Genomic DNA, 17341 nt, shown 5'->3' with positions numbered 1-17341 from the left:
AGGAAGGAAGGAAGGAAGGAAGGAAGAGAGGAAGGGAGGAAGGAAGGAAGGAAGGAAGGAAGGAAGGAAGGAAGGAAGGAAAGAAGTTACAGAAAACTGGAGAGGGAGGAACTGCACTAAACAGCCATAGAACAAAGAATAGTAAAAGTGACGTCAAGCTACCTGTGTGAAGAAGCCACACAAGAAATAGTACTTTCTAGAAGCCTAGCCAGGGTAAGTCTTAAATAACTGGATGATGGGGAGGGTTGCATATAGAGAGGTATCATTATTTTTCCATGAGGTAAAAATGAATATTATTTGTTTTCTTTGAGTGTTCTTAAATCTATTCATTTCTTTAGGAGGTGATCTTCTTAATTTGCCAATCTGACAATATCATCTTCCTACCTATAAACTCTAGTGACTCCCTATTACTTTCAAGATCAAATAAAAGATCTCCCGTTTGACTTTTTAAAAACCCTTTGTGGGGCGGCTAGGTGGTGCAGTGAATAGAGCTCTGGCCCTGAAGTCAGGAGGACCTGAGTTCAAATACAGCCTCAGACACTTAACACACACACACACACACACACACACACACACACACTGGCCTTGAGAAAGTCACTTAAACCCAATTGCCCTACCTTCCCCCCCCCAAAAAAAAACCTTTGCAACCTGGCTCTCTTCTACCTTTTGAAGCTTCTTACATTTTGCTCCCCATAATGTATTTTGCAATCCAGGGTCACTGATCTCCTTGCTGTTCTTTGAACAAAATACTCCATCTGAGCATTTTTACTGACTGTCCCCTTGCCTGGACTGCTTCCCCTCCTCATATACAACTCCTAGTTTCCCTGGCTCTCTTCAAATTTCAGCTAAAATCCCACTTTCTGCAAAAAGCCTTTCTTGGTCAGCCTCAATGCCTTCTCTCTGAGATTACCTCCAATTTACCCTGTTTATATCTCATTTGTACATAGGTGTTCATAGGTTGTCTCCCTCCTCCATCAATAGATTGTCAACTTCTGAGAGCAAGGACTGTGTTTTTGCCTCTGTATCCCAATGCCTGCATAATAAATGATTAATAGATGTATCCTGACTAAGTCAGTTAGTCAAGAAGCATTTATTAAGTTTACAATCTGATAGAGGAGACAACATGCAAAAAACATAAGATACACATAGGATAAAATGCAGGTGATCTACAGAGTCATTGAGGGGAATAGGGAAAGGTGAGATTTTAGCTGAGACTTGAAGCTGAGAATGAGATCAGGGGGGAGAGCATTCCAGGCATGAGGGGCAGCTAGTAAAAATGCCCAGAAATCCAGAGATGGGTTGTCTTGTTCAGGGAGAGCAAGGAGGTCAATGCCACTACATCAAAGAGTATGTGGGAAGTAGGGGAAGTAAGAGTAAGAAGACTGATCAGAGCAGATAGGTGGCGCAGTGAATAGAGCACCAGCCCTGGAGTCAGGAGGACCTGAGTTCAAATGAGGCCACAGACACTTAACACTTACTAGCTGTGTGACCTTGGGCAAGTCACTTAACTCCAATTGCCCTGCCTTTCCCCCTCCAAAAAAGCCCCCCCCCCCGCAAAAAAAAGAAGACCGATATTCTTTGAGCTGTGTGATCCCTGTATATACAAGCAAAGGTGGTAACAACATCCTGGATGGTATCTGATAGCAAAGTACCTACATTATCTGGGTGGAGACAAGTCAGAATAATGAGAAGTAAGGCAGCATGGTATGCTAAAAATAGGTCTAGAATAGGGCCAAGCTTCACATTCTGGCTAGAAGATCAAGACTTGGTGATTTGATCAGACAGTACATATCTGAGGTGAATGTGAAATATCCCACAAGTTTCTTGGGAGTCTTTACATTCCAGGAGAGTATAATAGATGGGTTATTGTTTCATATTTAAAGTATTGGTTGATGTGAGCTTATAAATATTTTACATTTTAAGCACTTATTTTGTGGTAGTGGAAATAAATACTGTCCTATACCTGATAACTGCTTTGTATATTGAGTTCCCTTCCTAGAAAGGACCTTGTTCATTCTTTTTGCAAGAACCTAGACATGAGCTTTTTAAAAGACATTTTCTTTCCACCTGATCATTCCAACTACTAGTGCCATTCCTCCCAAACTACATTGTATTTAATCTCCAGGCCTACCAGCTAAGATAGGTCTGGGCCCTTGTAAAAAGTCTGTTAATTTTCAGGTTGTCCAAAAACTGCTGAATTGTCTGCTACACAGCATTCAGGAAACCGTTAAGAATTCTGCCACACATAAAGAACTGGAAATTGAGAGGATGCCCATCAATTGGAGAATGGCTGAACAAGTTGTAGTATATGAATGGAATGGAATATTATTGTGCCATAACAAATGGTGAACAGGAGGAGTTCCAAAAAACCTGGAAAGACATACATGAACTGATGCCAAGTGAAGTAAGCAGAGCCAGGAGAACATTGTACACAGTAACGGCAACATCGTGTGAAAATCAACTCTGATAGACTTGGGTCTTCTCAGCAATACAATGATCCAAGACAATACCAAATGACAGAAAATGCTGTCTACTTCCTGAGAAAGAACCATGTAGTCTGAATGCAGATCGAAGCATACTTTTTTTTCACTTCTTTTGTTTTTTCTTTCTCCTGGCTTCTCCCATTTGTTCTGATTCTTGTTTCACAACATGACTAATGTGGAAATATGTTTAACATGATTATACCTGTATAACCTATATTAGATTGCTCTCTGTCTTGGAGAGGGAGGGAGAAAAAAATTTATAACTCAAAATCTTTTAAAAGAAATGTTGAAAATTAATTAATTAAAAATCTGCCACATAGACTATGTTAAGATTCTTTAGGGCAAGGCACCAAGGAAAGCATTCCAAAGAACAATGCGGGAGCCTCTCCAAGTAGCCGGAGAATTTTCCAGAATTTGGAAATGTGAGATGTAGATATTTGTCTACAAAGTAATTAAATAGAAGGTGGTTTGGAAGGGAAAGACCTAGCAGTTTGGATGGGTGGGAACCAGGAAAGGCTTCATGCAGAAGATGGTACCACAACTGCATCTTAAAGAAAGAGAGGGATTCTGGAAGGCATAGAGAAGATGGGCAGCTAGGTATCACAGTAGATAGAGTGCTAGGCCTGAAGTCAAGAAGATTCATCATCCTGCATTCAAATATGGCCTCAGACACTTACTAGTATTGTGACTCTGGGCAAGTCACTTAGCTGTTTCCTTCATCTGTAAAATGATCTGGGGAAGGAAATGGAGAACGACTCCAATATCTTTGCCTGCCAAGAAAACCATAAATGGTGTCACAAAGAGTCTGACATGCCTGAAAAAAAAAGTGACTGAACACACACAAGGAGGGAGAGCATTCCAGATCCGTGGGATGGCCAGTACAAAAGCACAGACTGAAGATGGAGTGTCCTGTGTGAGGAACAAAGAGAAGGCCAATTTGACTGGATTGCAGGGTGTGGGAGAGGCAATAATGTCCAATGAAGCTGGTTGGGGATGCATTATGAAGAGCTTTAAAAGTTTAAAGTTTATGTTTGATTCTAGAAGCAAGAGAAAATCATCAGAATTGATTAAATAGGGGAGTCCTATGTTTGGATATTTGCTAAACTAAAATCACTTTGGCAACAGTATGTAGGATGGACTGAAGCAGGGAGAGCCTAAGCCTGGGAGACCCAATAAGGAAGCTGTTGCAACAATCTGGGTAAGAGATGATGAGGACCTGAACCAAGGTGGTAGCTGTGTGAGTAGTGAGAAGAGGTCAAATGCAAAAGATGTTGTGCAGGTAGAGGAAACAAGATGTGGCAACTGATTATCTGGGTGTGGTGTGGGAGGGTGAAGAGTCCAGGATAATGCTGAAAGTAGGAACCTGAAAAACTGGAAGGATGGTAGTGCCTTCACCAGTAATAGGGAGATGTTCAATAAATACCTATTGACTTCACTTTGGACAATCTATCCAGGTCACAGACCACAGAAAATGCAAATCTCTATCTAAAGGCAAATGGGAGTATACACCCCAAGGGAAGATTTGGATCTGGAACCAGCAGCTTTCAGAAATAGACTAAAGCCTCGCACCAGGTTATCCCAGCTGAGCCCCTTTAAAGAGAACAGCATCTCACACATTCAGGGCTCCTGCTGCTTTGTTACAGTCCCAGCTGAGAGGCACAAATATAAGAGAAGGAAGTCTGGTCCTAGGATTGAAAGACCTGTGTTTGAATCTCTATCTTAATGTTTATCTTCTCTGTGATTTTGAGCAGATATTTTGCCTCAGTTTCCTTATCTGTAAATTGAGGGACTCTCTAAACTCTCAACTCTAAAATCCTTTGATCCTGGCATGTTTCAGTCTCTAGCTGGAGAGCAGCTCAAGGCTAGCCAGCTCCTCCTCTGCTCCCAAGAGCCCCCCTTTTAAAAGCTGGAATAAGATTCACACAGCTATTGATTTTTCCAGGAAAAATACCACTCTTGTTGGTTAAATATTATGTCTAAGGAGGGGTTTGCCCAGGATTAATAGCTGAAATGGCCACAGTATAGTGTGGATCAGGTCTCTGTGTGTGGTTTCTTATAAAATTAAGAACCTATTAGTGGGAGATGCAGTCCTGGAGTTTTCTCCACCCTGATCAGTTTTCCTCCCCCTCCCCCTACTAGCTCTGGAAGCAAGGTCTGTAGCATCGAATTCCAACAGCTGCCTTCTGAATGAAAATGTGGTTTAAATCCCCTTCCTGGATTCCCAACAAATTAAAATGTATCTCTGCCAGAGGAAATGAGAGGGTTCCCCCCCCTTCTTTTTCTTCTTCTTAATGAGCACTGATGAAGGAAATGAGGGTAGAGTAGAAAAACAGAGCTAAAATCAGGCACTGAGCAGCTCAGAAAGATCTAGGGTTCCCTACTTCTGTGGAGGTAGGAAGGGGGCAGCTGGCCACAGTCTGTTTTATTATATAATTAACCTTGACCTCCTTGGATTCAAAGAGAGTGGTTAGATGGAAATAAATCAATAGTCTGGTCCGGTCACTTCAAAGGCTACCAAGTCAGACAAGGGACATTCCAGGCTCTTTCAGTGAATAAATTAGAATAGGATGTATGACTTGTTTTTTTAAAGTTTGGTGCTTTAAGGGGGAAAATTGGAATTCGGTCACATATTTCTTTAATCAACAGGAAGAGGCAAGATGACTTCCCCAATGTCACACAGCTAGTAAATAGAAGAACTGGGCCTGGAACTTCTTCTGACACTGTCCACTTACACTGCATTTTTCTCCAAGACCTCAGCTGGTTGGTGAAAAAAAAAAATCTCATGGTTCTAAGATGACTCCCTCCCATGGCACCTCAGTTAGATTAGATGACCTCTAAGTGAAACTGTTGGGAGAGGAATAGGACCTGTGATCTTATTGATACAGAAAACTCCCATATGAGGAAGCTCTTTCTACCTATGCAGACCAACAACTTCTCTGCAACTCAGTCTTAGAGAATTACCTAGAGCAGTGGTGTCAAGCTCCTTCTGTGGCATATTGACTTAGAAAACCACATATTAACAATTTCTATGTTGTATTACATTTTTATTTATCTTGTTAAACATTTTCCAATTGCATTTTAATCTGGATCTTGCTGAGGCTGAGTTTGACACCTCTGTTCTAGAGTACTGAGAAGTTAAGTAATTTGCCCAGGGTCACACAGCCAGTTAATATGTCAGAGACAGAATTTGAACCCAGGTTGTCCAGTCTCTGAGTTCAGCTCTTTATCCACAACACCATACTACCTCTAAGAGCCATAGCTAAAGAAAAAAAGAGGCAGGTGTTATAGCTGGGGACAGTACAGAGGACAGTCTGACTATGTTATCATGCTGGGAAAGGGGGTTGAATAGTGGTGGTAATGGACATCCTTGCTTTACTCTAGAACTTATCAGAAAGGCCTCTAGCATTTCTCCATTACAGATAATACTTAATTTTTCTTTTGGAGTAGGGGTTCTTAGCCTTTTTTGTATTATGGATCCTTTTGGTAGTCTGAGGAAGCCTATGGAACTCTGCTCAGAGTGATGTTTTTAATGCATAAAACTAAACATATAGGATTACAAAGAAAACACAAAGTTAGTTAAAAGAAATGTAATTTTTTTCTGCCCCAGTTCATAGGCCCCCCTGAAATCTGTCCGTAGACCCCAGTGGACACCAGGACCTATTTTAGGTAGATACTATGTACCATATTAAATAAATATCTTATCTTGTCCTATACTTTTTCATTTTTTTTAAAAAGAGAAATGAGTGTTATGTTTCATTAAATGCTTTTTATGTATCTATTGGTACAATAATATGTTTTTTATTGTTCCATCTTCCCATAGCACAGAAGTTCTTAACCTGGGGGGCATTAATTTGTTTTATTTTGTTTTTTACTATTTTGATAACTACTTTTCAATTATCAGAACTGGTTTCCTTTGTAATCCTATGTACTTTATTTTATGCATTTAAAAACATTCTGAAAAGGGGTTCATGGGTTTCAACAGACTTCCAAAGAGGTCCACAACACTAAAAAGGTTAAGAACCCCTGTTCTAGCTCCTGTGGGGTTGAAGAGAAAAAGGAGCCACAGTGATGGGCCCTTGAGGGAGGTGGCTGTGCCATGTAATAATACTAATAGCTAGCATTTATATAGTGTTTTAACATTTGTGAAGTGCTTTACAAACATCATCTCACTTTAATCCTCTTAATAACACTGAGAGGTTGGTAATATCATTATCCTCATTTTGCTGATGAAGAAACAGGCAGACAGAGCAGGGTCACACAGCTAGCAAGTGTCTGAGGCTAAATTAAACTCAGTCTTCCTGACTCTAGATCCACCAATTTATCCACTGCACTACCTAGCTCTGTGTGTGTGTGTGTGTGTGTGTAGGTACAAGGGCCAACAGAATCAGTTAATCAGTCAATAAACATTTATTAAGCTCCTGCTATGTGTTAGGTACCAGGCTAAGTGGAAACCTATGAAGTACAGGTGTGATGGTTGCTTCAAGAAAGGAAATGTGGCCAGTCTCCACCATATTGGTGCCATAAGTGGAGCCCTTTTTGCCCAGTGATAGTTCTACTTATATTTCTAAGGCACCTTCAAACTCTGATTATCTATTATTTACTAAACCTAGTTTCCTTCAAGGTGCATCTATAAAACATATAAGAGAAGTTCATTTGGGGGAGAAAAACAAAAACATATGAAAAGTTAAATAGCAAAAAAAAATTTTTTTTAAACCAGACCTAATTCATCAATGGAAGGAATTTCTGGTAGGGAACCTTCTCCATCAATGAATCTCTGCCTTCTCTGAAGAATAGAGTCTTTGAGAGTCTCCTGGGGGCACTGAGGTTCTGTGACTTGCTTAGGATCACCCAGTCATTAGGTGTCTGAAGTGAGTTTCCATCACTTCAAGATCAGCTCTCTCTGCCACTCTGTCTCTCTTAAATAATAATCAAATAGCTAAGTTGAAAATAACAGGAAGCCTGTGGCCAACTGCTTAACAAGAGTGGCATAGCTAATATAATAGGCACCACACATACCAGGTCTTTCTCTTCTCATCTGACAAAGTCATCTTCCTCAAGCTCAGATGTGGCCATTTCACACACACAACCTCCTTCAGTAAACACCAGTGGCTCCCTATTTCCTTCAGGATAAAATATAAACTCCTCTGTATGACTTCTAAAGACTTTTACAACCTGGCCTCTTCCTTTCTTTCCAGTCTTTTTTACATTTTACTACCCTCTACATAATCTATAACCAACAACACTAGTCTTCTTGCTGTACCTCCCATACAAAACTCCATCTCCCCACCCTGTGCCTTTTTATTGATTCTCCTCCATTGCTGGGACACTCCTTCCTCATCTGTACTTCTTGGCTTCTCTGGATTCCTTCAAGAGTCAGCTCAAACCCCATCTTCCACAAGAAGACTTTCCCGGTATCTTTCCCACCCCTGTACCCAACTTGGTGCTTTCTTTCTGAGATGAACTCCCATTTACACTGCATATGTCTTGTATATACATAGTTATTTGCACGTTGTCACCCCATTAGAGGAGGCAGCTGGATGGCACAGTGCTGGGCATGGAGTCAGAAAGACCTGAGTTCAAATCTAGAATCTAGACACTTCCCAGTTATGTGACCCTGGGCAAGTCACTTAACTCCATTTTGCCTCAGTTTCCTTATCTGTAAAATGGATTGGAAAAGGAAATGGCAAACCACTCCAATATCTTTGCCAAGAAAACCCCAAAAGGGGTCACAGTCAGACAGGATTGAAAATGACTGAACAACAACAACCCCATTGGAATGTGAGCTCCTTGAGAGCAGGGACTGTTTTTGCTTTTGTTTTTCTCCCCAGCATTTAGCACAGTGCCTAGAGCTTAACAATCATTAATAAATGCCTGCTGATTGTCTATTGAGTAAAGGAACAAGAAGAGGGAGATCAATGTGGGTTGGAGGGTCTGGGAAGGACTCCCAGAAGAAATGAGGGCCAAGTACCTGAGGAACTTAATGGATTTGGATAACTGGGGAGAAAAAGGGAAGACATTCCCAGAAAGGGGAAAGAACAAAACAATGCATGTAGTCTTGCAGATCACCTCCTCCGTGAAACCTTTCTTGAGTGCTCAAACTCGGATTAATCTCCGTCCTCTGAAATATATGTAGTTTGAGCCATATAGTTCTATTTGAACTGTTCTCTCTTTGATTTCATATGTATATATTCCTTCTTTCCCCAGCTAAATAGTAAGCTCTTCAGAGCCTGAAAATACATCTGATAATCTCTTGTATAACTCTCTCAGCACCTAGGACAGGTTTAAGCATACTGCTATGCAGACCAAGATAGGTGGAATGATGGTTGGCGGAAAAAGCACAAGCCTTAGAATCAGAAGAGATGTTCATAAGTCTTTCAAAGTTGTTTGTTTTTCTAGTGTTGTTTTTATGGTATAAATTATTCTCCTGGTTCTGTTCACCCTGCTCTGCATCACTTTATGCAAATCTTCCCAAATTTCTCTGAAACCAACCCTTTCACTGACTTAAAAACTGTGATCAATGCAATGACCAACAATGATTCTGGAGGACTGACAATGAAATGTGACAGAGAAGTGATAGGCTCAGGGTGCAGAATGAGACTTATATTTTTGGAAATGGCCAATTTCCAATGACCAATGATTTACTTGGCTGTACATGTTTGTTACAAAGGATTTTTTTTTCTTTTTTCCAGTGGAGAGGGATGGGATGGAGAGAAAATGCTTTTTAATTGAAAAAATTTTAATTAGAAGAATCAGAATATGTATGTTTGAAGCATAGTCATAGGTGTGCAAAGGCCATGGGCTGGGAATGTTGGCACATCTACTCTAGGGAAAGCCTTAATAGGGAAGAGGTTCTGTGTTAACATGCGTATGATTACAGTTCTGATACTCACTAGCCATGTGACCTTGAACTAATTACGCTTCTTCTCTGAGTCTCACTTTTCTTTTCCATAAGATGAGGAAGATCTGCAAGAGCTGACCTTTGAAGTCCCTTCTAGTGCTAACATTTCATGATTCTATGTAGATTCTATGTAATCTACTGAAATTTGCAATCCCTAATGTTCCCATATGATGGCAGCAGGAGCAACCTCAACACCGCCCCCGGAGTGACAAAGTCTCACTTCTCATGGAGAGGAGCAGTATATGGGATTTCTCCCTCTAGAAGCCCCATGCTGACCGTAGGCATCCCTGCCTTTGGAACTTCCTCTCCAGTTCCCTTACATGTCTGTCTGACCCTGTCTTCTCCAACAGCTCTCAGGCTAGAATTGTCAACATTCCCAGTGAATTCCCACCCTCACCCATCCCCCTGAGTCAAATGTCATGAATCTTACACACTCAAAGCTAGAAGGGACCTTGGAGGTCATCTAGTACCCTTCCACTCCCATTTTTGCCCATGAGGAAACTGAATCCTAGAGAGAAGAAGTGACTTGCTAATTAACTGCAAAGTCTAAATTAGAACCCAGAACTGGTAGACTCTCACTATATCATTATCACTTTTTTTTTAACTTAGAGGCAGCTCACTGGAGTGAATGGTTCAAATCCTGCCTTATACTGTATAAGCATACACAAATCACTTAACTTTGCTGAGCCTCAGTTTTCTTATCTTTAAAATGGGGGTAAGGGATGACTAGGTGGCCCAGTGAATAGAGAACTGGCCCTGGAGTCAGGAAGACCTTAGTTCAAAATCTGGCCTCAGATAACACTTACTAGCCATGTGACCTTGGGCAAGTCACTTAACCCCAATTCCCCTTACCAAAAAAAAAGGCGAAAAATAAAATAAAATAATACCTGTAGCACCCAACTCAAAAGGGGCTATGAATTCTTAATGAGAGTACTTGTAAAGGGTTTTGTAAAATTTAAAACATTATATAAATACCAGTTATGATCATAAGTTTTGGTAGGGTCTGGACCTACAGCTTCATCCACATAGGGGAATTCTCAGTGTAGAAATGCCTTCCATCCATAGATGGACAGATCACCTGTAATATAGTTTGATAGAGTGACGTGGGCAAAAAGCCTCTAAGACGAATGACTGGTTCATGGTGGTACAAGTTAATAGGCATCAGAGGCAGGGCTTGAGCCCAGATCATGCTGACCCCAAGGACACCCCTTTAAAAACTACATGGACTACCTTATAATAATCATTATTATTGCTTTGTCTCTCTTCTATCTCTCATTTTTGGGAGTTTTTTTTTCCTATTTCTTGCTGTTTTCATGTCCTCTGCCTTTATGTAACTTTTTTCTGGCTTCTGTACACAGCTTCTCTGACAGAGGTGGGTCAGGGATGGCCCAGATGAGGCATGTGGGCACAGCCAGGCTTGCTGCCTTAGGGCAGTATCCCTGGATCGAAGAACTCCCATAGGGCCTTCTTGGGGAACAAAGGATACCAGAAGCCAGGTGTGTCGCTCTGAGAGTGTAAACATTGCTTGATGGTGTGGTGATGGTAACCCTGGGTTATACTGAAAAACCAATGATAGCTGAGGCAGATGCCTTGGGGGCTATGGTGGCCTTGGTGCTACTGATCTCCACCCCCTTGGATCTGCTTCTTATCCTTTCTCTGCCCCCGTCAGGACACATATAACAAAGTTGCTCCCAGAGGCCTCAGAAGGGGAGCACCACCCCTGCACTGAGGAATCTCCAATGAAGGCAATTTTGGGGCCCCACAAGAAGAGAAGGTAGAGGCTGTCCCCTCCTTAGGCCCAGTCAGAGCTTCCTCCCCAGCAGAGAGCATGCAGAGAACTAGGTAATGGTTATGGTCCCCTCCCTTCCTTGTTCTCTCCTTCCCCCTGCCCCCCAGCAGATGTGCAAAATACCCCCAAAGTAAGGGCAGCCCTCAGGGATTTTCTTTCTCCTTGTGAGTATTGTGAAGGGATTACTGTAACAATTGAAAGAATTTGTGGCTCAGAATTCCAGGCCCTGAGTTCTAATTCTAATTTGGCCACTGAATTGCTGTGTGATTTGTAGGCAGAAGTTGATTTCCTTTTCTGGCCCTTAGTTTCCTTGTCCTTAAACTATAAAGGTTAGAGTAGATTATTTCTAAGATCTCTTAGCTCTAAGATTCTTCTCTAGGGCTAACTAACATTCTATGTACTTAATACATAGTAAGAGTTTACTTTGATAAGAGCACTTTGAGGTTTTCAAAACTCAAGTTTTGAGGTTTACAAAAGCATTTTCCACATAAAGCCCAATAAGATAGTGAGAATATTATTTTCTCATTTCAGTAATGAGGAACTAGAGGTTTAAAGAGAGGCAGTAACTTATCCAAGGTCACACGGTTTAGGCAGGATCTAAAACCCAGGTCATCTGATCCCCAAAGTCACACTCATTCCACTAGACCAAGGGTGAGGGAACCTGCGACCTTGAGGCCTTATGTGACCCTCTAGATCCTCAAGTGCGGCCCCACCCCTGCACTAGACCTTGTTGCACACTTAAGAAATCATCTCAAGTGCCATAGTTCTCAGTCTTTCTCAGCCCTGATGCTATCTCCATCTTTTTTTTCATCTTTTCTTTCATCAAAAACCAGGGAATAATGCTCTCACAGACTTCTTACCCTGACTGAAAGCACCTGCCTTGGGGCTGCTGCCCCCTAATTAGTGCAGAGCTTCTGCCTCCAACTGTCTGGATAACTGGACCCCTTAAGGATTCCAGGGCTCGGCTCTGCTCCCTCCCTCTCTCCCTCCCTCCCTCCCTCTGTCCCTTAATTCTCTGGTCAGCCTCATTCTGGTTGGTTTAGAATATTGCCTGGTCAAGACAAGAGGATCTCTGCTAACTTCTTAATAATAGCAAGCATTTAGATAGCACATCAAGGTTGGCAAAATACTTTACACACATTATCTCATATGATCCTCACCACAACCCAGGGAGGGAGAATGGTGCTATTATTATATTATGATTATATATAAATATATTTTAATACCCATTTTACAGGTGGGGAAACTGAAGCTGAGAGGTTATACAGGGCCATATAGCTTATGAATATCTCAGGCAGGATTTAAACTCAGGTCTAAATCAAAGGTCAACACTCTATCCACTGTACCACCCAGATGCCTCTAAGTTCTTGCCCTGACTCCAGGTGGACTTGAGCTGGGTTCCAGATGTTTATAGGTTTGGAGGGTGAGGCTAGTTTCTCTGCCATTGGGCCTCAGATTTCTGGCCCATGATAGACCATAATACTGGGACTTTATAATTTGATATTTACATTCAGACTCCTGCAGGTAATGCACCTTAGCCCAAATAAAGATATATGTATACACACACTACATATATATACATAATTTCCATATATATAAATATAATCAAATATATATTATATGTATAAATATAACTGTACATATTATATATACACTTACATATCTATATATAAACTATCTAGTTGTTCAATGTCCTATAAATTATATATTAATATATAATAGAGATATTATATATAGTTAATCCCTATTATAAAATAAAACATATTAACATAATTTATTTTATATACATATAGTTGCTGTGAACATCGAGTGACTGGATGGTTGAAGAGGGTATAGGGCTGCTTGAAGTCTGGAGCTGCCCTAGCTAGACCAAATACTAATAATGATAATAACAGCTAGCATTTATATAACAATTTAAGGTTTGAAAAGTCCCATATATGTGTTAACTCATTTGATCCTCATAACAACCCTGGGAGGTAGGTAATATTATTAAACCCATTTTACAGATGAGAAAGTCAAGGCTAGGAAAGATTGAGTGATGTGTCCAGGGTCACATGGCTGTCACAAATCTCTGAGGATGGATTTCAACCCAAATTTTCCTGACTCAAGGTCCAGCGTTCTATCCACTGTCCTACTTGGTCACCAAAGGGCCAAGGGGAGGTACCTGGTCCCTGTGGTGTTACTGGCTATGACAAGCAGGTGCCATTGTCAAATTCATGGACCTACACACAAGTGGATGGAGAAAAACTAGAAGTCTGTGGGACCAATTATAATTTTTTTCAATCTCACTCCAGCTCTTATTTCAGGACGGTAGGACCAAGGATGAGGAAAAGAAAATTGAAGTGCATTGTATAAGTTACACTAAACTTTTGTACAAACCAGACTGGGGGTAGGGGTGGGGGGAGAAGGATATTCTTCCTGGGTCTATATGAACATTAATGTCTACTCGCAAATGAGTTTATAAACGGCACCTACTGCCATTTTATCAGATAAATATGGGAGAATGACAGTATCATCGAGTGGAGAGAACCTCAGAAACCATCTGACTTATCCTCCCTCCTAATATAGTCATTTCTTTTACAATATGTCCATCCAGATTCTGCTTGCACACCTCAATGAAGGAGAACTTACTACCTCAAAAATCAAGTCTGGTGGATGGTTCTAGCTATTAGGAAATTCTTCCTTCTTTTAAGCCCATATCTGTCTCCCTTGCTAACTCCCCTGTCTCAAACATTCTTACCTCTTATCTACATCTTCTTGTATATGAAAGCCCTTCTGATATATGAAGATAGCAATGTCTCCCCAGACTTTGTCTTCTCCAAGCTGAACATCTTCAGTTCCTTTAGTCAATCTTTATATGACTCCTGAACTTCACACCATCCTGATGGCCTTCCTCTGGACAGATTCCAGTTATTCAATGTTACTCTTAAAATGTAGGGTCCAGAATTGAACTCAGCACTCTAGATGTGTTCTGAATTGCTCAGAAAACAAAATGACTGTTGCTTCTCATGATTCGGACGCTATGCTTCCAATAATGTAACCTAAGACTGAGCTAGCTTTTGTAAGCAGATGCCTCCCATATTGGTTTATGGTATATTTGTGGTCTACTAATCACCTCCCTTCTCCACCCCCTATCCCCAAGTACTTTTCACATGATTGGCTACTAATCCAGGTCTCTGAAATAAATCCTCTACTTGTATCATTACTGTGCTGTTCTCCAACCCTCACCTAGGAACAAGGAGGGGCAAGATTGTGAGGGAAGAGGGAAAACAGAGAAAGGGGGAATGAAGGCCCCTTAAAGTTAACATTGGCCTCAGTTTGGAAAGGGTTGGCTCAGAGGGTAGAATCTAAAGAGGCAGCAGGAAAGATTTTCTGAGGCACTTTTTTTCTGGTAATGAGAATGATCCTACTCCTTATCTGAAAAAGGATAAATTTTTGTAGTAGGGAAGTGGGGGATAGGAATTTGGGGGTGTCAGAGCCATGATAATGTGGGCCAACAACAGCTTATCAGAATCTAGCATAAGCTGGACCTCAATGGAAGAGAAGCAAAGAGAAGATCAGGGATGAAGTCTAGAGTTGGACATCAAATCCAACAGAGTAGGCAAGAGCAGAAGCCACAGGGACATCCAACAGAACTATAATACTAAGAGGAACAGACCAAGCCAGAATAGACCAGTCTAAAGGAGAAAACCCAGAAGAGACCAGAATCAAAACCCCACAAAACCGGCTCAGTACCAGAGTGAGGACATGGTAGAGAGCAGTTGACAGGTGACACCAGTTCTGCTGGTTTCTTCTGGTCTTTGGCCTTCTTTAGACGAGGTGCTGGGCTGTGACAGTTATTCCTAAGTAGGCAGCTTAGAGGAAACATCCCATGAGAAACTGAAGTCCAACCTTACGTCACAGCTAACGTGGAATTGGACACTGATCAGGGCTTGTGCTCTCACCCAGTCAATTAGCCCCATCTCAACTAGGAAAATTTAGAAGAGGAAAAATGCAGCAAAAAACTATTGTGGGAGCAGCTAGGTGGCACAGTGAATAGAGCACCAGCCCTGAAGTCAGGAGGACCTGAGCTCAAATCTGGCCTCAGACACTTGACACTTAACTAGCTGTGTGGCCTTGGGCAAGTCACTTAACCCCGATTGCCTTGCCTTTCCCCCTCCAAAAAACCAACAACATTGTAGTTCCATAGGGTTATAGAAGAAAACCTTATAAATCATTACTAAATCCACTACTGGGCACATATGTGACAGAAAGAAAGATACCATATGTACCCATCTGTTCCTAAGAATACTTTTCATAGTAGCAAAAAACTAGAAACAAAGTAAATGCCCTTCTAATGGGGAATACATGAACAAACTGTGGTATATGAACACAATATAATATTATCATATCATAAGAAATGGCAAAAATAAGGAATTCTGAGAAACATGGGAAAACTTGCATAAAGTGGTAGAAATCAAAGAAAGCCATACCAAAAGAAAAATGTACAGATTACAATGGTGTAAATAAAAACAACGCTAAAAGACATGGTACCAAATGAAATATAAGACCAATCTTGGTTCTAGGAAATTGCTTCTGGAGCACACTTCTCTCCCTTAGGTAGAGAGGTGGTGATCTATGGGCGTGAAATGTTGTATACATAGTTCCTGAGTCAGTTGGCTTTAATTATTCTTCTGTTATATGAGAGGGTTAGGAATGGGCCTGGGGGGCGGAGTTAATCAATAAGGCATTTTCTTTTAAAAGATGCCACAAGCAGATATTCTTCCACCATCCCAAATGCATCATAAAATTACAACTTCCACCCCACAACTTCCTCCCTCCCCACCTTTGACCACCCTCAGTACAGCCACATACACAAGTGTTCACTTTGGCAACAGGACTTTATTCAGTCAGACAGAGCAGACAGTAAGAAATTCCTAGGTAGCCCAAAGCTCCAGATCCCCCTTTCTTCTCTCTCTCCCCTCCCTCTCCATTACCCTTTATTTCTGCTCTATCACCCCAGGAAGGTTAGAAACAGGGACTGGAGGTGGAAGGAAAGATAAAAATTTTTGCGATGAAAGAAGTAGTCTCCAGTAGACCTAACCCTGCAGCCTCCTTGATTTGGCTGGTCAAGAGACCAGAATGCTCTGAGAACCCTTGCTTGCCAACAGAGCATCTGGAGAAGGGGAACATTTTTGTCAGTGTATTACCCATTGAATCCCCATAGACACACAACCCTACTGCTATTACAACACCACAATTCTTTAACCTAATTAGCTAATGAGGGGAAAGGGCTGGGCTTAGAGGTCAGGACCCTAATAGTCTAATTTCTCATATAGGAGGGGTACATTTTAAAGGGGTGGGGTTACTTTTTCTTTACTATTAAAAATGTTTCTGTGCTTAATCAAAAATAGTTATTTTGTTTCTTCTCATTTTTGTTCATTGAGCAATCACAAACAAAACCCAGACAGACCATGAAAATTTCAACCTTGAACATGCCACCATTTAAAATAGCTTCAGCCCAATATCTGGCAATAGTGGCCATGCCAACAGCCCAGGGATGAGGCAGGGTGGGGAGGCCCAGCTGGTGTCTCAGGGGTCTTTGCCTGGGCACGTACATTAACACACACATACACACACACACACTCATCACAATCATAGTACATTCTAGGGTGTCTACTCCATACACCTCCAATCACTTGGGATCCATGCCTGGATGGGAACGAATGGAGATGGGGGAAATGTACCAAATGGGAGCTGGGCCAGTGGGAGACTGAAGGGATATGGTAGAAGCAGGGCTAGGATTGGGCATAGGGATAAGAGTTGAGTGGGGTGAGTTGGTTAGGGGATAAGATAGTGATCAGTGGGGATATGTTTGGAAATAGGATGGATATGAAATTGTAATGGAATGGAGGTGAATGAGGCAAGTTTGGAAACTAGATGAAGGAGAAAGAGGAGTATAAAGGAGTAGGGATTAGTGAGAATGACTTTGAGGGTAGAAGATGGTTCATTTGGGAGCAGGAGGGACCATGAGAATTTGTCACCAGGATTTTCAGGTTCCATATTTTTTTCTTTTTCAAAGTCTTTTTTTTAAGTTGTCTTTATGCAAGAATAGGGATGGGGTGGGAGAGGGGGGGAAAGGGACAGGGTCACTCACCATAGGATAGGCAATTCTCTGCACCCTTTCTTCTC

The sequence above is a fragment of the Petaurus breviceps genome, unplaced genomic scaffold (assembly GCF_028583685.1).
Source record: "Petaurus breviceps papuanus isolate PSGF00001 unplaced genomic scaffold, PetGlider_PUasm1.0 37, whole genome shotgun sequence".
Classification (NCBI taxonomy): Eukaryota; Metazoa; Chordata; class Mammalia; order Diprotodontia; family Petauridae; genus Petaurus; species Petaurus breviceps.
This window is presented reverse-complemented; position numbering follows the sequence as displayed.